Source organism: Ceratotherium simum, chromosome 13 (genome assembly GCF_057802395.1).
Source record: "Ceratotherium simum simum isolate JZ-2026a chromosome 13, ASM5780239v1, whole genome shotgun sequence".
Taxonomy (NCBI): domain Eukaryota; kingdom Metazoa; phylum Chordata; class Mammalia; order Perissodactyla; family Rhinocerotidae; genus Ceratotherium; species Ceratotherium simum.
The window spans coordinates 28,448,682-28,468,207 of NC_141912.1; the positions used below are offsets into that span (position 1 = coordinate 28,448,682).

The window sequence follows — 19,526 nt, forward strand, 5'->3', positions numbered from 1 at the left end:
TCACAAGTTTCATATATACCCAGGGAGAGTGAGGAGTCCTAGAAGTTGGGTTCTGACAGAATAATGCAGGCAAATTTACTGAAACTGATTTTTAAGCAGGAAGAAACCACAGTTCTAAAATTAAGGAGAGTGTTCATATATCTTTCTCTCTTTGACAAGAAAACTGTCCTAGATTTTATCCTGAAACATTTTCCTGTTCCTGTCTTCTTATCCTTCTTTTTTTCTCCTCCATTTTCTCCTCATTCTCCTACCTCCATCCTTCTCGATTTCTGAGATCCCTAAATTCTGAGTCAACTCTCTTCAAGTGTGTTAAGGAGATGAGTCCCATCAAAGCATTTTCATCAGTTCTGGAGCTTTCCTTTCAGTCCGCTCCAAATCCAGTCTTGATGACCTTGGGGACTTCAAAACATTCTAGCATGCAATAGTATTTCTTCATCCGCATTGACAATTGTTTTAAGGCACCAGACTCAAGGGCTGTCATTCTCATTGTTTTCTCCCTGGTTTTCAAATCTCACTTCTCCATAAGTAAAGTATTATCTTGGAGAAGACCTGCTCCTCCTCCGATGACAGGTGAATGGCATCACTACATTTGCATCCTTTTCAATCCCTTCCTCTGTTTTACTTCGAGTATTCTACCACTGACCAAATCCTGTGAATTCTACCTCCTTGGTACTGCCTGAATCTGGCTCCTTTCTTCCACTGCCAGATTCTACCACTGTTTTACTTGAGACCTTTTCCCTCCACCTCCTGCCTCTGTGTCTTTCCTCTATTTCTGCAACAGCCTACAATCCAGTTTCTTTGCTTCTAGCATTGCTTGTCTCCCATTGTTTCTCTACACAGGGCTGTCACACATAGGTGCCCTGCAAAAGACACCTGTGGAGAAGGTGAATGGGGCTGAAGTATGACCTGAGCTTTGAAAGCCAAGTCATGAGTCCTTGGAGAGAAGTGGCATTTTCCGTTTTTGGTACTTCATCAGCCCTAAGGGTTGCCTTTCTCTCAGTCATTCACCAAAGTGGGTCATTATTACATAATCTGCACAAAGGCACTCTGTGTGCTAGCTGTGGCCCCACTTCCACAGTACTGGCAGGACAAGCTTGCAAAAATACCAGTTACACTGACCTCTATGTTCAGAAGGACACTTCTCTGTCTCCCTATAGCCTTTGAGGTAAAGTTCAAAGTCCTTAGCATTGTCAAGATACAGCTCATAGTGTGGTCTCGTTATCTACTAATATGTAACAAAGAATTCCAAAACATAGTGGCTGGTGGTAAGCAGAATAATGGATCCCCAGAAGATATTCACCAATCCCTGGAACCTGTGAGTGTTACCTTACATAGTAAAAGGGACTTTGCAGATGTGATTTAGGTTAAAGACCTTGAGATGGAAAGATGACCCTAATCACAGGCATCCTGAAAAGTGGCAGGGGAAGCAGAAAAGTAGGTCATTGAGATGTGATTTAAGAAGGACACAATCCACGCTTGATGGCTTTGAAGAGCCAAGGGATGCAGCAGCCTTTAGAAGCTGGAAATGGCCATTAGCTTGCAGTCGGCAAGAAAACAGAGACCTCAGTCCTAAAACTGTGAAGACCGAAACTCTGTCAACAATCTGAACAAGCAGGAAACAGATTCTCCCCTACAGCCTCTAGAAAGGAGTGCAGCCTGCGAAAGCCTTGATTTCAGCGCAGTGAGACCATACCAGACTTCTGACCTACAAAAATGTAAGATAATAAATTTATGTTGTTTAAAGCCAATAAGTTTGTGGTAATGTGTTATGATAGCAATAGAAAACCACTTTATTATCCCTCTTGATTCTGTGGGTTGACTGGGCTCATCTGGGCAATTCTGTTCCATGTGATGTCAGCAAGAACTCCAGTTCTCTGAGGACTTGATTGGGCTGGGATGTCCAAGATGGCTCACTTACATGATTGGCAGTGCAGTTGATGTTTATGATATGTTAGCAGCTCGGTTGAGGCTGTTGCCCAAAGTGTCTAGCCATGGCCTTTCCGTGGTTTGGACTTCTCACATTATGATTACTGAGTTCTGAGAGAAAGCTTCCCAAGATTGAGCATTCCAAGAAACCAAGTCAGAAGCTGCAAGGGTTCTTATGACTCAGGCCTGGAACTGACACAGTGTCACTTCAATGAAATTCTATTAGGTTAGCCAAGATTTACTGTGGGAATGGGCAATACAAGGATGTGATTACTGAGGGACACACATTGCTACATTGGGGTCAGTTTTTGGAGACTAGCTACCACACAAGTTAACTCTTCTTTTTTCCTTTGCAGCCTCATCTTAATCTTATTCCTCTTGGCCCATGCACCTTTGATTCTCTCTACTCAGTTGTAATTGAAGTAGGAACTAGTGATTGTCCCAGACATTCACACCTTGTCAGCTTTGCACCTGCTGATGAAAGAATCTTTCCATGCCCTTCTATAATTCAGACACCCAATTCCAATGTGTGGGTCACCCCCCCCCATACCACCAAGCAATTCTTCGACACCAACTGGGTGTCCTACAATTCAACTCAATTCTGACATTAACCTGCCCAGAGATAGCATCAGATCCCACAGGCTAAGGGCTCAGTAGCACAAGACTGCCCTCCACTTCAGATGCCAATTGAAAATCCAGGTTGTTACCTGTGCTTCTGACTGAAAGACCCTCCTTCTTGGGTTTAGGTTAATTTGCTAGAGTGGCTCACAGAACTCAGAGAAACAGTTTACTTACTAGATTACCAGTAGATTATAAAAAGATATAATTCAGGAACTGTCAGATGGAAAAGATGCAAAGGACAAGATATGGTGAAAGGGCATGGAGCTTTTGTGTCCTCTCAGAGTATTCCACTTTCCTTGAAGCTCCAAGTGTTCACCAACCTAGAAGCTCTCCAAACCCCATCTTTTTTGGGTTTTTATGGAGGCTTCATTACATTGGCACGATTGATTAAATCATAGGCCATTGGTGATTGAACTCAATCTCCAGCCCCTCTCCCCTCCCCGGGAGGTTGGGGTGGGACCAAAAGTTCCAACCCTTTAATCATGTGGTCTATTCCCCTGACAACCAGTCCCCATCCTTAGGTGACCTAGGGGCTTTCCAAAAGTCGCCTCATTAACATAACAAAAGGCACCTTTTTGGTTCCCAACACTTAGGAAATTCCAAGGGTTTTAGGAGCTCTGTGCCAGCAATGTGACTGAAGACCAAATATATATTTCTTATTATAAATCACAATTATCACACCTTCCTTACCTGCCTAATTATAGTTAATCTCTAAGAGGCATTTCAGTCATCATCTCCTCCAGTAAACCATCCATGTCTTAGGTTAGGTGTCTGTATTGGTGATCCTCTACACAACACCCTGTCCTTACATTCATGGAAGAATATGTGAGTACATCTTAATTCTCACTAATTTACTTGTCTGTATTCTTCATCAGGCCATACCCTCCTTAGAAGAGTGCATTTCGTAGTCTCAGATTCCCCAGATGGACCTAGTATAGATGGCACAAAGAAGGGTCTCTGGAAATGTTGGCGGACAGAAGTAGAGATTGAACAATTCTCTGTATATATTTATTACTTACCACGAAATGGAAATGCATCCAACATGACATTGTCCAAACGTCATGGTTTCAACTATGCAAAAAATTGTGTCTGTGTAAGGAGAAGACCTAAAAAGGAGGAAGGGAAATGTCCATAATCAGTTGTGGAGCTGGAACTGTGGGTTTACTTTATTTTTCTCTTCACTCTAATGTTCTAATATCATAATGCTGTGACTGTTAAAATAAGTGGAAAAATGTAGAACCATCAGGTTCCAAAGCGTCAACAACCTTGTCTCTTGCAACACGCGCCGCTGATCAACAGCATTGGCCTAACCTGGGATTTTCTTAGAAATGCAGAATCTCAGACCCCACCCTAGACCTGCAGCATTAGAACCTGCGTTTTAGCAAGATCTCCATGTGATTTTGGATACGCATTGAAGTTTGTGAAGCACGCTCAATGCTCAACACAGTCCTTCACCTTTTCCCTTGTTAAATTTACAGCCATTTGCTTAACTGACATTTTTGCAAAGATTCCGAGGACAACATGATAAGGGATGCTTATTCACACATCTGCCAGTGCTTGCTCTGTCTCTTCAGCTCGTTTCTATTAGCCACTTCCGGCAATCTAGAGTGAGCGGTGGGCTGAGGATAGAGGAATTGCCGCGCAGGTCGCGCCGCCCAGCACCCCGAGGCCACCGGCCGCAGCCTCTAGGCCCGCCGCGCCGCACCACCCAGCGCCGGGCGCGGTGGCGCGCGCCTGTAATCCCAGCTTCCCGGGAGGCTGAGGTCGGCGGATCGTGGGTGTCCGGGGGTTCGGAGCTACGGCGCTGTGTAGAGCGGGCGTCCGCACTGGGCCTGGCACCAACATGGGGCACCCGGGGGAGCCCGGGGGTACCAGGTTGTCTAAGGAGGGGGGGACCCGGCCCAGGCCGGACACGGAGCAGGTCAAACTCCCCGTGCTGGGCGGCGGTGGGACCGCGCCTGCGAGCAATGCCTGCAGTTCCGCCCGGACATCCGACGAGACCCGGTCTCTTTTCTTTCACTTCCCTCTTCGGGATTTTCTTTTGAAAAATCGTTGTTCCCCAGCATTATTTTGCAAGTCAGGACCACCTGACTTGACCGGTAGGGCGGTGTAGATAGTACTGTTAAAAGATAAACTGAGGCACATTAAAAATTTTAAGAGTCTCTTTGAGCAAAAATTGATTTCAGTCAGGTAGCATCCAATCTAGCAGATAGCAAGGTGCTCCGAGGATCTATACAGAACGAAAGGCTTTTATAGGCAGAAGGGAGCAGGAACAAGGAAGTTATCCTAGGCAAAAAATGGGTTGGTTATTGCAAGGTTACTTTCCTTTAGCGAATGGCAGGGATCTCTCAGGCAGATTACCTAACTAGTGCTGGTCAGGTGATTCCTGATTGATTTAAGATTCCATTTCCGAGAGAGTTGAAACTAATCAAGTCTGGGTCTTAGCATTAACGACTCCATTTTGGGCCCGTTGTTTTGTTTTGTGTTTTAACACTAATTTATGCTTGATCTTTAAGTTTTGCACACAGGGAAGGGTGGTGCAGTTAGTTGGCACCGGAAGAAACTCTTCTTAGTCGCCTATTCTCCTGGGGATTTCTCTACCCTGTGCTGGGTCTTTCTTAAAACAGTAAGACTGGATTGCATGTTGTAAATACTGCTTCATAAGAATCGCATTGCATGACAACTATATAATCCAAGACAGATTTGCAAACGGTCTGAACTTCAAGTTTTTTCAGGGACTTCTCACACAAACACTTGCACACAAATGTTCTTATTGGATTGGACAAAAGACCTTTATATAGATGACAAATAAACACAAGGAAAGGCTTTCAACATCATTAGCCACTACGGAAATGCAAATTACAAACACTGTGAGATGTCGCTATACACCTATCAGAATGGCTAAAATAAAACTTGTGACAACACCAAATGCTGATGAAGCTGCATACATTGCTGGTGGGAAACAGTTTGGCAATTTCTTTAAAAACTAAACAAACAAGTCAATACCATCTAGCAGTTGTACTCCTGGGCATTTATCCCAGAGAAATGAAGACTGATGTTTACACAAACACCTGTATGCAAATGTTTATAGCAGCTTTATTTGTAATAGTCAAAAACTGGAAACAACCCAAATGTCTTTCAATGGGGGAATGTTCAAATAAACTGTGGTAAATTCAGACCACAGAATACTAGTCAGAAATAAAAAGGAATGACCTATTGGTTTACTCAACAATCTGGATGAATCTCCAGAGAATTATAGTGAGTGCAAAAAGTCAATCACAATAGGTTACATACTGTATGGTTCCATTTATATAACATTCTTGAAATTACGAAGTTATAGAAATGGAAAGCAGATTAGTGGTTGCCAGACGTTGGGGGGGGGGGTTGTCGGCAGAAGGAAACTGAGTGTGGCTATAAAAGGGCAACATGAGGGACCCTAGTGGTGATGGAAATGTTCTGTATCTTGACTTTATTAATATCAATATCCTGGTAGTGATATTACACTACAGTTTTGCAAGATGTTACTATTGGGGGCAACTAGGTAAAGGGTACATATGATCTCTCTGTATTATTTCTTATAACTGCTTGTGAATCTACAATTATCTAAAAATTAAAAATTTAATTAAAAAAAGATGGAGATCAGGACATTGAGAAGTAGCCATTTCTAAAGAGTCCTTAGAAGTAGGGGAGAGGGGAGATTGAAACAGAGCAGCCAGAGAGTATAGAGAAGAATAGGAGAGAGCTTAGTCCCAAGGTCCAAAGGAAGATTGTTTCATGAAGGAGGGGTTGTCAATAGTTTACATCATGCACAAGTTAAGTTTAGGGCCAAAAAAGAGCCAAGGCATTTGAAAGTTGGGAAATTGATGGTAACGGTGTCCTGGGATTAGAAGGCAGACCTCAGCTGATGAGCAACTGACAAAGCAAGGAAGTGGAGACAAATATTCCTCTTGCAACAAGTTTGGTGGTGGGTGGAAGGAAAAAGTCTACAGAAAAAGCATGAGGGTAAGACAGGTGGGCATGTGTTCTTGTTTTGTTGTCTAGAGATGGAAATTTAGGCATTCTGTAGTTTGAAGAGAGGCAGATAAGAGAGAGAGAGGGATCAAAGACATAAGGGCAGAATGGAAAGGGAAGAAAACCACAGACTAGCTCAGATGGAGTATTAATTAGCCTTGGAAATGAGGGAAAACTTTTCCTCTGAGTACAAAGGGAGAGGTTGGGATATGTTCACATAGCAAAATCAGGAATCAGGAGGTAAGGAAAAAGGAGGCTAAGGGAATATGCTGGCTCTCTTTTCTCCTTCAATGCTCGGCTTTCCTGCTCTCACTTCTGGCCAGGAGCCACCTCTTCAGTTCAGCTCAGAAGGCTCTCTGTTCCAGGAGCCTTACCTTCTTTCCTCCAGTTCCCCTGCCTTGCGGCTCTCTTTCTCTTCAGAGTTGCATAGGAGTCCACTTAATAAGTCTTTATTGAAGGGACATGAAATCGAGAATAAAATGTAATTGGTATCCCTCATATTAAACTTCTCTTTTCCATATCTATCTGGAGGATCAGCCTCCTTCGCATTAGAAGCTGACAGAGAATAAGATTAGGGGGAAAAGAGGGATCGTGAAGTCGAAATGAACAGGAGAAAGAGGAATCCTTTGGGGCTCCTTGACTTTGGCTTGCGGTTGTTGGAATAACTCCATGGGAATGAAGAAACGGTAGGTTTGGAGAAAGAGGAAAACAACATATGTGGAACAGAGCCTGAACCAAGAAAGAAGATATTAAACATTACAAAGAAGAAGGAACGTGGTTTTCTTCATCACATTTGACTCTTTTTTATCTAGTGAGATGTCCAAGACCATCCCTAGGCTTCTCCTACTGGAACAACTGTTTCATCACACAATCCTCTCGTGTCTTCGCTTATGAATTTGAGAAAATAGTTGCCCCCTTTTTTCAGTTCAACGAGTATTTTCATTTTCGTACTGGGTAAATTCAATATTTTAATTGCAGTCGATTCTAAAACGACGGGCTCTTCTGCCGAAACCCGGGATCGAACCAGGGACCTTTAGATCTTCAGTCTAACGCTCTCCCAACTGAGCTATTTCGGCTCCGCCCACGCTGTCTTAAAAAAGATATAATGGCTGTATCATTTGAGTCTTTTCATTCACTATGAGGTATTTATTTAATAAACACCGTAGCAATCACTTTGAGGGAACCAAAGATACATTAAAAAACTGTTTCCGTCTTCGAATGGTTCACTAATTTATGAGGATAAAGACAAGAAGACAGCTACAAATTAATGTCTTAAGAACTGCCGTAACGACTTAGTTAAATCTACAATTTGTTCCTGGTGGAATCCACAGATCCGGAGCAGAGAAAGACCCCATTCAGCTACATCCCTCCTGATTACTCCTTCTTCGGCGTTGCTACACCTCCCTTTCGGCCAGATTTTATTGGTTGGTGCGCCACGCGAGGTGCACGAATAAATTAATATGATTTTGAAGTAACTTATTGAAGAATTGGGAAAAGGGAGCCATATTTATACGTCCGGAGCATTCGCTTGTAAGTTCCTTTCACAACGTTTTCATCACCTTCCCTGGTGGTCTAGTGGTTAGGATTCGGCGCTCTCACCGCCGCGGCCCGGGTTCGATTCCCGGTCAGGGAAAACTGTTTTTTTTTTTTCTTGCCCCCAACCCCCTGTATTCATGCAGAAGGGGAAACTTGTAAAGACGAACCACCAAATTGTGTACAAGTTAACTTTTAGTTTTCATTTGTGGCGTTTTCTGCCTAGAAATTCTGCAAGTTTTGGTATTCCAAGTGCAAAATCACAAGCGATGTAATTTTCAACGTTTTTTAAAATTTTGTTAATGAGCACTTAACACCCGTTGACCGAGAGCTGGGCACTAGTTTTTTAACTGCTTTAAAATTTTAACTCGTTCAATTGGATGATTCAGTGAACGGGAAATTTTGGAAGCAGTTGATTAACTTTAGGAATTGGTTGAGATTAGCATAATAAGATGAAGAGACAGCTACGAAGAGGAGAGAGAAGAAATTGGGACGTCATCTCCCTGAGATTTGTCTTAGCTGGTTGTGCGTGAGTTTCTGAAGCCCGGAGAGCGGCTGGAATTTTGAAACGCCCTCCCTCTCCCCCAGATTTTGTCGTTTCATTGCTACAGATGGGCGCTGGGGGATCGCCCTAAAAATACTACACAGTAATGTAACCCTGTACCAAAGCGGTTTCGGGACTGCCTCATCTCTCCAGCGCCCCCACCTGTCTTCCCCTGTGAAGGCACAATTTGTCTGGGGTTTCCTAAGAAAGGGAATAGGGGAAGGCTACAGTATCCAAGTAAAACTGCTGTCACAAAACTGAGAAACAGGCAAACGATGTATTCAGCATCTCTGAATGCATAGCTGAGAAATTTACTGATAGCTGCTTGAGAAAAAGCAGATTGTTATTCTCCCGACTTTTGACAAGGTTTGATGCCTCTGTGCTAATTGGCTCCTGTCTGACAGTACTGGCGCGCAAATCTTTGTTACTTGTTGTCTAAATAGCAGCCACAGATGTAGTGCTTATTATTTCCGTCTCATTTCTTATAAAAGTTTGATGCACATGCTCAGCAAGCTTCCAAACAAAGACCGTGGTGCCCCTGATCTTTACAACAGATGGGGACATGAGGTTTTTATGATCATGTTAAATGAAGCAGTACTCTTTTTCCAGTTAATTGCACATTCCCTGCTCTCCCCCCAACCCCATGTATAAATTCACAAATTGCAAAACTTTTTTGAGCTGGGACACTCCTTTGTCATCTTGCCAATACTCTTCTTGAGTTAATAAACTTTGACACATACGTAAGATCAATTTGTCTAAGAAATTTTGTTTTGACATAAGCTTGAAAGTAGTATAATTTGTCAAATTCCTGTATATACTGAAGCTATTCTGTGTCTTTCTGCCTGATGTTTCACAGGAAATCAATCCCCTAGGCCTGATGGCAATCACTTCCTGAACACCATCGTCATTTCTTGGTGTCACATTTTGTCTCCTCTCTACGTAACACGAATCCTTTGCTTCATTTCTTTTTATATCTCTGTTTTCAAGGGAGCAGTCTGGGTAGGACTCCTGAACGTGTGTAATGCTTTTTTTTTTTTTTTTAACTTTCCACATAAAGCTAATTGGATTAGAGACAAGGGACTCTTTGAAAGTTATGACATTTTTCCTTCATCTGTTATGAGCTATTACTCATTCTCTGTGGAGAAAAAATTTCCCTAATCTATATTTTAGTACAGTGGGTTCTGTTCACTCACCAGACTGCTATCTGATAACTTGTCAACTCAGAGGCAAAATGGCAAATATATAACAAAACCAAGTCCACATCAGGACAAGAGGAAGAAGGGAGAATGTGAACGGCTGTAAGAAAAAGGACAACAGTTGGAGTCAATGAATCAATCTGTGAATACTAAGGGCCAGTGTAGGTTTGTACTACGTTAGTCTCTAGGGAAGATGAAAAACGAGCAAGACACAATCTTACCTCTTAACATCCCTAAACCCAGTTTTCTCATCTGTAAAACGGGAATAAAAATATTTACTGCATACTCTTGTTATGAGGAGTAAATGAAAAAATGCACAAGAAGCTCTCAGCCATACTATTGTCCTAATATACGGGTTTTTATTATTGTTATTATTACTGCTGTTGTGGTACTTATGCTGAGTGGAGGAGGCAGATATTTTGAACAAGTTTTCTATTGGGCAGAAGAGTAATCTGCTAAAATGAAATGTGGAAAAGCACAGTGGGGTGTGTGTGTGTGTGTGTGTGTGTGAGTGTGTGATTTGGAGGCAGGGTGGAGAACTGATCTTTTTGAAGTGGGCTTTGAAGAATGAGCAAGATTTCTGTGAGGGAACAAAATGGAGACCAACATTCCAGGACAAGAGATCAGAGAAGCAAAGCACAGAATTGTGAAATCTCCCAGATGGTTCAGGACTTTGAATTCTGAATTCTTTGAATTCTGAACTAGCACTTGGAAGATCTCTGCTACCGATGGTATGGCATAAGTCTTCAGTGTCAAGCTTTCTGGCCATACACACAGTAAAGCTAGAATTCCGTCTACATTTATTCCGATGGCAGTTGCTGACAAATCCGGCTCTTACAGGTACATAGTTGCTTCCCAGAAAATTTCTCAAGTCAGTCGGTCCAAATGAAATGATTTTAAATGCTTTAAAATTAGTTTGGTCTCTAAAGAGAGGATCATCAGAGTTCTCTGTTCAACTTCCAGGAATCTGTGATGGTGGTTCCAAATCCCACTCATGGTCAGCCTACGCAACAGTTGAGCTGAAGCTATTCAACTGGGGCCCTCTTGACTGAAATAGAACCAGCGAGAAAGGCAGTCCTCCTCGTTTCCTAGAGAGTACACACTGAGCGGATAGTCGGATAGAGGGTACTAGTAAGTGCCTCTCCAGGGACCAGGAAGAGGGATATGTTGGTATCCAATTTAAATTCCTTGTTCTGACTCGGTGTGGCGTAGGCCCTTACACCTTCTAGGGATTCTTGAGGCTTACGTTTGGGCTCTTTATTTCTCTGATTCTTAGAATCTTAGATTCGGAAACAGTCAAGTAGCGGCAGCTCCCGGGGACCCCCCACCCCCCATCACCCCGACTGGTCCGTGGGGGCTGTGGGAGAAGCCCTCCTCTTTTCATGCTCTTTCACCTCTTTCTCCTTTCTTCCTCTTCTCACCTCTGGCTCCTTCAGGGATCTCGGTCTCACCCTGGGAGAGGGCTTGTCGAGGGAGAGGGGTTTCTGGTTCAATCCCGACCCCAGGCCCCCTACACCCAAACTGTTTTTCTCTTTTTAGACTTCTCGCCAGTCTGGTCTCACTCCAGCCCCCTACCCCCACCTCATTTCTCAATGCAGTCGTAAATTCCTCCGAGCAGGCCTTTCCAGATCTGCGCTGAGTTAGCTCCCCCACCTAAGTGTGATCCCAGCCCTTCTACAATCACAACACTGAGTTGTAATTTCTTGATGAATGTTTGCCTTCTCTCCTAGTTCTGAGGGTGAGGACGGCAACTGTCAGTGTTTCTGCTGAATACCCAGAGCCCAGCACAGTGCGCAGGTAGACAGTAGGCACTCAAGGCAATACTTGTTGAATGAGTGGGACTCCTGATGCCCACTCGTGGATATAGTCATTTTCTCTCAAATTATTTCTTCATTTTTTTTCTTTCTGTTTCCCCCCTTTTGGTTTACTATTGAGGAACGCAGAGAGTAGAGAGAGAAAACTGGTCCCTGGATTGATGCCTTTGATGGATCAAGTTGAAGCTGATGAAGCAGTGAACCAATTAGCACCTAGCAGCAGGGTACTCTTGCTCTGTGTCTCTGAGGGTTAAAGTTGTCACAAAGTAGTCAGTCTCCATCAAACTGTGGCCATCTTGCCCTCAGAGATCCAGAACTGGTGGGAATACATAGTCCTGATAGTGGAGAGGAGATGACTGCTGTTGTGAAGGGCTGAGAGAGAGAAACAGGCAGACAACTCAGATTAACAGAAGGTGAGAAAAGAGGCTCCTAGCTTGGGATATACGGAGGAACAGGGGAAAGTGAGGCTTTAGCCAGGAAGAAGAGTAAGGGGCAACTATGTTGCTTCTGCTTGCTTAAGTATCTTTTTTCTTAGTCATTTTTCTAAAGTAATCTCCCCAGGAAATAACATCTGGTAATTGCTCAAGTATTGCACCTAAGGATATTGAGATACTACCGAATCAGTTTTTGATTTTTTTTTAGAAGGAAGAGAAGGCCATGTGAAGGCAAAGTAGTGAGAAATTTGTAGATGCTGACCTTGAAGACTGGAAAGAGGTGGCCACAAGCCAAGGTATGCCAACAGCAGAAGCTGAAAGAGTCAAGGACCCCAATTTTTCCCTAGAGTCTTCAGAGGGAGCTCGGCGCTGAGGACGCCTTGATTTTGGCGGGTGATACTGATTGGACTTCCGGCCTCCAGAATTATAAGAGTATAAATTTCTGTTGCTTTAAGCCACACAGTTTGTGGTAATTTGTTACAGTAGCCACAGGAAACTAACACCCAGGCACTGTGCAATAAATTCCATATGAGCAATTCCAGTATAGGAATTTGTAAGAAAGATTATTTTCATTGGAATATTGGATAAAAACACTTAGCATTGAATTTCTTGGAGATAAACGGCAAAACAAACTCCAGCGTTAGCTAATTTTCTTTATTGCGATTTTATATCTGACATAATCTGCACAATGTATTTTCATTTTCGACATCTTGTCTGAGTCAAAACTTTTGGGTCAGGGAGACCCAAGCGCCACCGCTTGCACTAAGAAGAGAAACGCAGGCAGCGACTTTATCAGTGTATTGCATTATATTATAACAGCAACTATACTTTTAAATGATTCGAATCTTAGCATTTCCAAATGAACGGCCCAACGCCTTTGGCCCTGGGGGCATTTCTGCGGAGACTGCCGTCCTTCTGAATTTTTACCTCCCTAAACAGCAAAGACTGTGCTCTCTGACCCTTTCGTCGGGTTGCCTTTCTTTCACAGCGTCCCCTCGGCCAAAATCACCCCCGAGTCACTCAGCAGCGCCGGGGATCCGGCTGGGCGTCACCGTCCACGGCGAACCCGAAACCACTCGGTCGCGCGGCCCCTTTCTCTTGTGTTGGTGACTAAAGGGGCGGGCGTCCCGCATTCGCTGGTTTCCTCCCGCACTGCTCGCAGCTGTGGGGAAGCAAGGTGTCGGGGGTCAGGCTGGTGGCGGCCGAACACCAGGCAGAGGTTGTCAGGTGGTACTGGGAGGAACGCCTGAGAAGGAAATGCCCTGGAGAGAAGACAAACGTGGGGTCGCATAGGGACGACATTTGCTCTTAGGGAAAAAGTGGAAGAGCTAGTCCGCCGGAAGTGGTAGCGTGGCCGAGCGGTCTAAGGCGCTGGATTAAGGCTCCAGTCTCTTCGGGGGCGTGGGTTCGAATCCCACCGCTGCCAAGGTTTTTTTTTTTTTTTCTCCTTACCAACTGCCTGGCCTGATAAACACCCTTCCTTCATTTCCAGCGTGAACAGTTCTCACGTCTTCCAAACTCAGGCCCATTTTTCTCCTTTTCCTTTGACTTCTGTTTATCTGGGGGCCAGAGATAACTGCCCTAGAACAATGCTCAACCTAAAATGAGCGCCCAAATAATCTATTCGTCCGCTATTGAGGCCAATATAGTCTAGGCACGATTCTAGGCACTGCAGATACAGCAATGAGTAACAGACAAAAAGTGCTTTTATGCATACCATCCTTATTACAAACAAACTCATGGATTTCGGATTCCTTGATTTCACTTGTAACTTAAGACAGATCCTGCCAATGCCTTCGAAGGAATAATTTATGTTCAGAATAGTCACTGTTCTTCCTCCAGCCTCTCTGCAGTGGGCTTATCTCACGTTTGGAACTCTATGGAGATCTGAGAAGAGACTCTGCAGAAAGCGCCAGCGCCTTGTCTCACAACTACAGGACACATCCCACCAGGGCCAGGTGCCCTAGACTCGCTGCGCGCCTTTCGGCTTTTGCGCTCAGATGCACGCCACGTCTCCCTGGCTTGGGATGGGCTTGGAGGGGGTACTCTCTGTGCTCTGAGCAGATTCTTATGCACACATCGTGTCCCTTTCTCATCCTCTAGGCCTTTTCTTGGAAGTTGTTTCCTTCTGGAAGCCTTCCCTGATCTCCCCCTCTCCCTCCTACCAGCTCCAGAATTACAATTAGGGAGGGTATGGAGGGGATATGGAAGGGAAGAGCACAGAGGGTCCCTGCCCTCATGGAATGTAAATTCTAGTGGGGTTCACAAGCATTAGATAAGTTATTGCCCAAATATGGTACAACCCCATCAAAAAAGATAGTTCTCTATGTGTAGACTTTGAATGAAGTTCCAGATTTAAGAGAATAAAGAAGTTAGAGAATAATATGTATTGCATGATAGGTGGAAGGACACACATCAAATTGTTCCCAGTGGTTGCTGTTGGGCAACAATTTTCCACGAGTCTCTCAGTTTCTGCATGTATTGTGAGTGAGTCTCTTAACTGTTTTTTCTCACCAACAACCAAGTCTCTGATTCTCTGCAGACACCAACTGGGTGTTCAGCAATTCAATTCAATTCTGACACTAACTACCCAGAAGTAATGCAGATTCCAAAAGTTAAAGGCTCAGTCCCCTAAGACTGTCCCCCACTTCAGATGCCATTTGCAAGTCCCAGGCCTCCCTTACTGCTGACTGACCAGCTATAAACCAGGGGTCCTCACGACCCCCTCCTCAGGTTGGATAATTTGCTAGAATGGCTCGCAGAACTCAGGAACACACTTGACTTGCATTTACTAGTTTATTTTGAACAGATATAACTCAGGAACAGCCAAATGGAAGAAATGTACAGGGCAAGGAATGGCGTGGCAGGGAGGTACATGAAACTTCCATGCCTTCTCCAGGTGTGCCCCTCTCCAACACCTCCATACGTTTATCAGCTCTGAAACCCTCCTAATTCTGTCATTTAGAGGTTTTTATGAAGGTTTCATCCTGTAGGCATGACAGATTAACTCAATCTCCAGCCTCTCTCCTTTCCTGGGGAGGTTGGGGGTAGGGGTGGGAGCTGAAGGTTCTAGGCTTTTAATCATGGCTTGGTCTTTGTGATGACCAGCCCCCATCCTGAAACTATCTAGGGACCCACCAAGAATGGCCTCATTAGAACAAAAGCGGCTCTTAGCATCCAGGAAATCCCAAGGGATTGAGGAGTTGTGTCAGGAACCACGGACAAAGACTAAATATATTATTTCCTAATATCCCTCAGAATCACTAACTGCCCTTGGTTCTGGACTATCTTTCAAAGATTTTTATATAAAGAACAGCCTTGGAAGATAGAGATAGCCTCTCCATTTGGAGCAAAGGACAGGCATTCCTACTGAGTTCCCTACACTCCGGGTTCCTCTCCTCTAATGCTACCCACTCTGTGTGCGGGCATCCATCTAGGCCCATCTGAGTCACCCTTGTGGGAACTGGTGCTTGAGAAAGCTGCACAAAGGCTGATAACCTGGCTCCTGCTATTGCTGTGAGAAATAAAATGTCTTTTGTCTCTGAAGGGTGGCAGAATATGCCACTTTGGCATAAGGATTATTTTGAGCTCAAGGCACTAAAAGAAACAGGTGCAAAAGGGCGCTCTGGAAGATGTCCTCTCTATGCCAAGAGGAAAGTAACATTCTTATCATCAAGGACAGGAAGTTGAACTTGAGGGAATTCTGTACAAACTGTGCTAAATAATTTCTATCTTCCTTTAACCTCCCCTTCTATTTTAGTTACTTTTCCACTATTGATCTCTTTGTTCAGCCTAGTGTAAAAGCCTTTCAGTTTTGCCACTTCTTTGGGTCTTCATTTCCTTATGAGGGTTCCCATGTCACATAAAACTTATATTAAATAAATTTGTATGTTTTCTCCTGTTCATGTGTCTTATGGCAGGCCTAGCTGAAAACCCTAAGAGAATAGAGGTAAAATTTTGTCTGCCCTTACATCTCTGCCCCAGGTGTCTCCTCTCTTCCACCAACAACCTTGAAACTGTGGCAGGCTCATGTGTTACCTTACAAACACAGTCATCTATCAGACTGTTCACAGTTCTTGATAGTTACATGTTGTCAACAGGCAGAGCAAAGGGGACAGAAACTATTTTCACTTTTATACTTTGGTGTTTCAATCGTTACCACTTATGTGTAAGTTGCAATTCAAACTTAAGAATTACAATGCTGCAAAAGGATAAATATAGGATACTATCAGTGCATTAAGTTTCAGCTAAAATAACCAACCCCTACTGCTATTTCCTTATTTATCCTTTTAGACACTGTCTTTTCTATTTTGGAATTTGAGAATTGACCTCTGGTACTCATTATCCCACAACTGATTTCCATCTTCCATCCTCTCAGTACAATGTATTTTTTTATACTGAGACATGTAGTGTACTATGATGATATTTTCTTTTTTGTAAACTTTGATCATATTAAATTTATTAGTTGCCTTATCTTTTCATTTGATTAGTTTTCTGTCACTATAACATATTATTCCCTAATTCTCCAACATAACTGTGAAACTACTAAATACTTCTTTCTAACTGGTCAAATGCATTAGTTAATATTTTTCCCTGGAGAACTTCCAGAGTTCTCCAGTTGGGACTGGTTCATGCATAGTTAGAATCAGGGGCTTACCTTTGCTTCCTTCCTCTGCTGTAAAGTCTGTTTCTTGGATCCCATATCTCTTTTTTTCTTCTTGATTTTACTCATTTGTTTGGGTGGAACATATGATAAAATATGCACGTGAGATCTTTCATGTCTTCAAGGTATCTTTATTTTACCTCATACATGGGTTAATCATTTGATATAGAAATCTAAGTTAAAAATAATTTTCCCCTAGGATTTTGAAGGCATTGTTCCATTGTCTATCACCTCCAAGTGCTATTTTTGATTATTTCAATTCTACTCTATTTGTCCTTTGTATTTGTTTTTTTTTGTTTTTTTTTTCTGTCTGAAAACTTTGGGACTATCTTTCATCCACAGTATTTTGTAATTTCCCATTGATGTGTTTTGGTGTAGAAGTTACATCATTCATTGAACTGTGTGCTTGGCAAGACTTTCCCTCTAGGAACTAATTTTACTTTCTGGCAAATTTTCTGATATGATTATTTTGATACTTTCCTACTGTCTGTTTTTATGTTCTCATTATTTTGGAACTTCTACTAATTGGGATCCCTGGATTGCTTCTCTAGATTTTTTGTTTTCTTTTCTTATATTTTATACATTCAAGAAGATATTCAGCAAGTTGTGAAGCATAATATTAAAATGAACACTTATGAACACATCACTCAAAATCTAGAATTACATCATCCAATATAGTAGCCACTAGCCACATGTGGTTGTTTAGCACTTCAAATGTGGCCAACATGACTGAGAACTGAATTTTTAATTCTAATTAGTTTAAATTTAAATTTAAAGGAGGATTCTCTATTCTGTTACTGGAAAACTTTTAAGTATGTTTGAGACAACTTGGCTTTATAAATTGATTTTTTCAATTATAAGTGTTCTGAAATTCAAGTACAGCTCTAAGAACAATATTTCTAATGAAAATTTAGTGTACAAACTAAGATGTGCTACAAATGAAATACACACTGGATTTTAAAGACTTAGCACAAAAAAGTAAAATAAAATAAAATACTTCATTAATGTGTCTTTGATTGTATGTTGAACTGATATTTTGAATATACTGGGCCACATATAAAATATATTATTAAAATTAATTTCATTTATTTTTTACTTTTTTAATGAGAAAATTTAAAATTATATATGTGGCTGCTATTGTATTTCTGTTGGACAGTTCTGGGCTAGAACATTACTAAGACATTTGCATCAACTTATGTGCTTCTCTCCTATCCCATCACTCTGACTTGCTTTCAGAGGTAACTACTATCCCAAATTCTGTGTTTATCATTCCTTTACTTAAATAAATAATTTAAACCTATAAATATATCACTAATCAATGTATTATTTGTCTTGCTTGTTTTTGAACTTTATGAAAATGGTACCAAACTGTATGTTGTCTTCTGAGACTTGCTTTTTCCACTCAACATGAAATTTCTAATTACCCATGTTACTGTTTACAGCTATAGTTCATTCATTTTCACTGCTGAAAAATATTCCATTATCTAAATATGGAAAAATTTGTTTTTCTATTTACTGTGGATGAACATTTGGGTTGTTTCTGGGTTTTTGCTATTATGAACAATTATGCTATGAAAATGTTTGTACACGAATCTCGGTGCTTATGTGAAAGAGTTTCTCAGGATATATACCTAGGCATGGAATTGTTAAGTTGTAGGGTAAAGTTCAACTTTACAAGATAATATCTATTTGTTTTCCAAAGTGGTTGTATCAATTTATACCACTGGAGTCTAGAAGTATTCTATTTGGGCTCAATACAAAGGCATCTCAGCTTTCACAACAGGATGTCAGGCTTGCTACCCCTCCAGTCCACTGGTGTCTGAAGAATATGACTCTCCAATCAACAACACAAAACATCAACACTCCAGGATGGTCCAGAATTTAAACAGGAATTGCCACCTTGCCAGATTCTGTTAAAACTGACTGAAGAAATGATATGAAGGGATGCATTGTAGGGTTCTCAAGTTGGGCTCAGGACTTTGAGTTCAAAATCCAAATGCACACCATAGCTTGTGAATAAAATAAACACCCTGAACATGTATATACATTTTCCAAAAGCATATACATGTTGTTGCAATTAACAAAACCTCAAATTCTTCAGAAGAGCATGACAACATTTTGTCATCAAGCACTAAAGTACAACTACTGTTGTGTGTGCATGCACGGGGGGAGGGTGTCAGAGAAATTTGTTGATCATCAAATAAGGGGTCCTCAAACTCGAAAAAGATTGGAAAACCACTGCCAATTCTCCAGACATATCCTAAACTCTGTCCTTAAGTCATATATCATCTGAAAGCCATATATCCAGTTTCATCCTCCATAGAAACAATTTCACTGAGTTATGTCCTACATGCTTTCATCAACAAACTATATAAGAAATGGCCATTTAAAAAATATGCTCTAATTTCCTGTAGAAATTGAACCTAAGGAACAATGTTTTAATCTGTCTTTTGTATAATAACCATGTAATTCCCTTTGGAATTTACCAGAAAATTGCATCTCTTAGACTCCTTGTCCTTCATTTTTAGATAATGTGTAACCATTTCTCAAAACGTTTTCCATGAAACAAGAGTCCATGAAGATGCTCCCCTAAACAGGATTCTGTGGTCAATTACTTTTGGAAAGCAATGCTTTCTATAGCTCCTTTAAGATTCAGAAAGGACATTAGCATCTTACAAGCCCTGAGAAGTCGTTAAGAGAATTAAAAAACTCACCTAGCCAGCATTTCCCAAACTTTAAATTTTAAAGAAACATGAACCTGTAAAACACCTTTGAGAAGTGTTG

General features: G+C 42.0%; 4 non-coding genes across 4 annotated transcripts; 3 read left to right on the plus strand and 1 right to left on the minus strand.

Annotated features, from left to right (window-relative positions):
* The first annotated feature begins 4,260 nt into the window (after window positions 1–4,260).
* Window positions 4,261–4,558, plus strand: LOC147915619 (signal recognition particle RNA). The gene has a single exon (XR_015554195.1).
* A 3,003-nt stretch (window positions 4,559–7,561) lies between these two features.
* TRNAF-GAA (transfer RNA phenylalanine (anticodon GAA)) lies at window positions 7,562–7,634 on the minus strand. The gene has a single exon. It is a non-coding gene; the product is annotated as a tRNA-Phe (tRNA).
* Window positions 7,635–8,119: 485 nt separating this feature from the next.
* On the plus strand, window positions 8,120–8,191 carry TRNAE-CUC (transfer RNA glutamic acid (anticodon CUC)). Its single transcript has one exon. It is a non-coding gene; the product is annotated as a tRNA-Glu (tRNA).
* A 5,232-nt stretch (window positions 8,192–13,423) lies between these two features.
* TRNAL-AAG (transfer RNA leucine (anticodon AAG)) lies at window positions 13,424–13,505 on the plus strand. The gene has a single exon. It is a non-coding gene; the product is annotated as a tRNA-Leu (tRNA).
* Window positions 13,506–19,526: the final 6,021 nt, after the last annotated feature.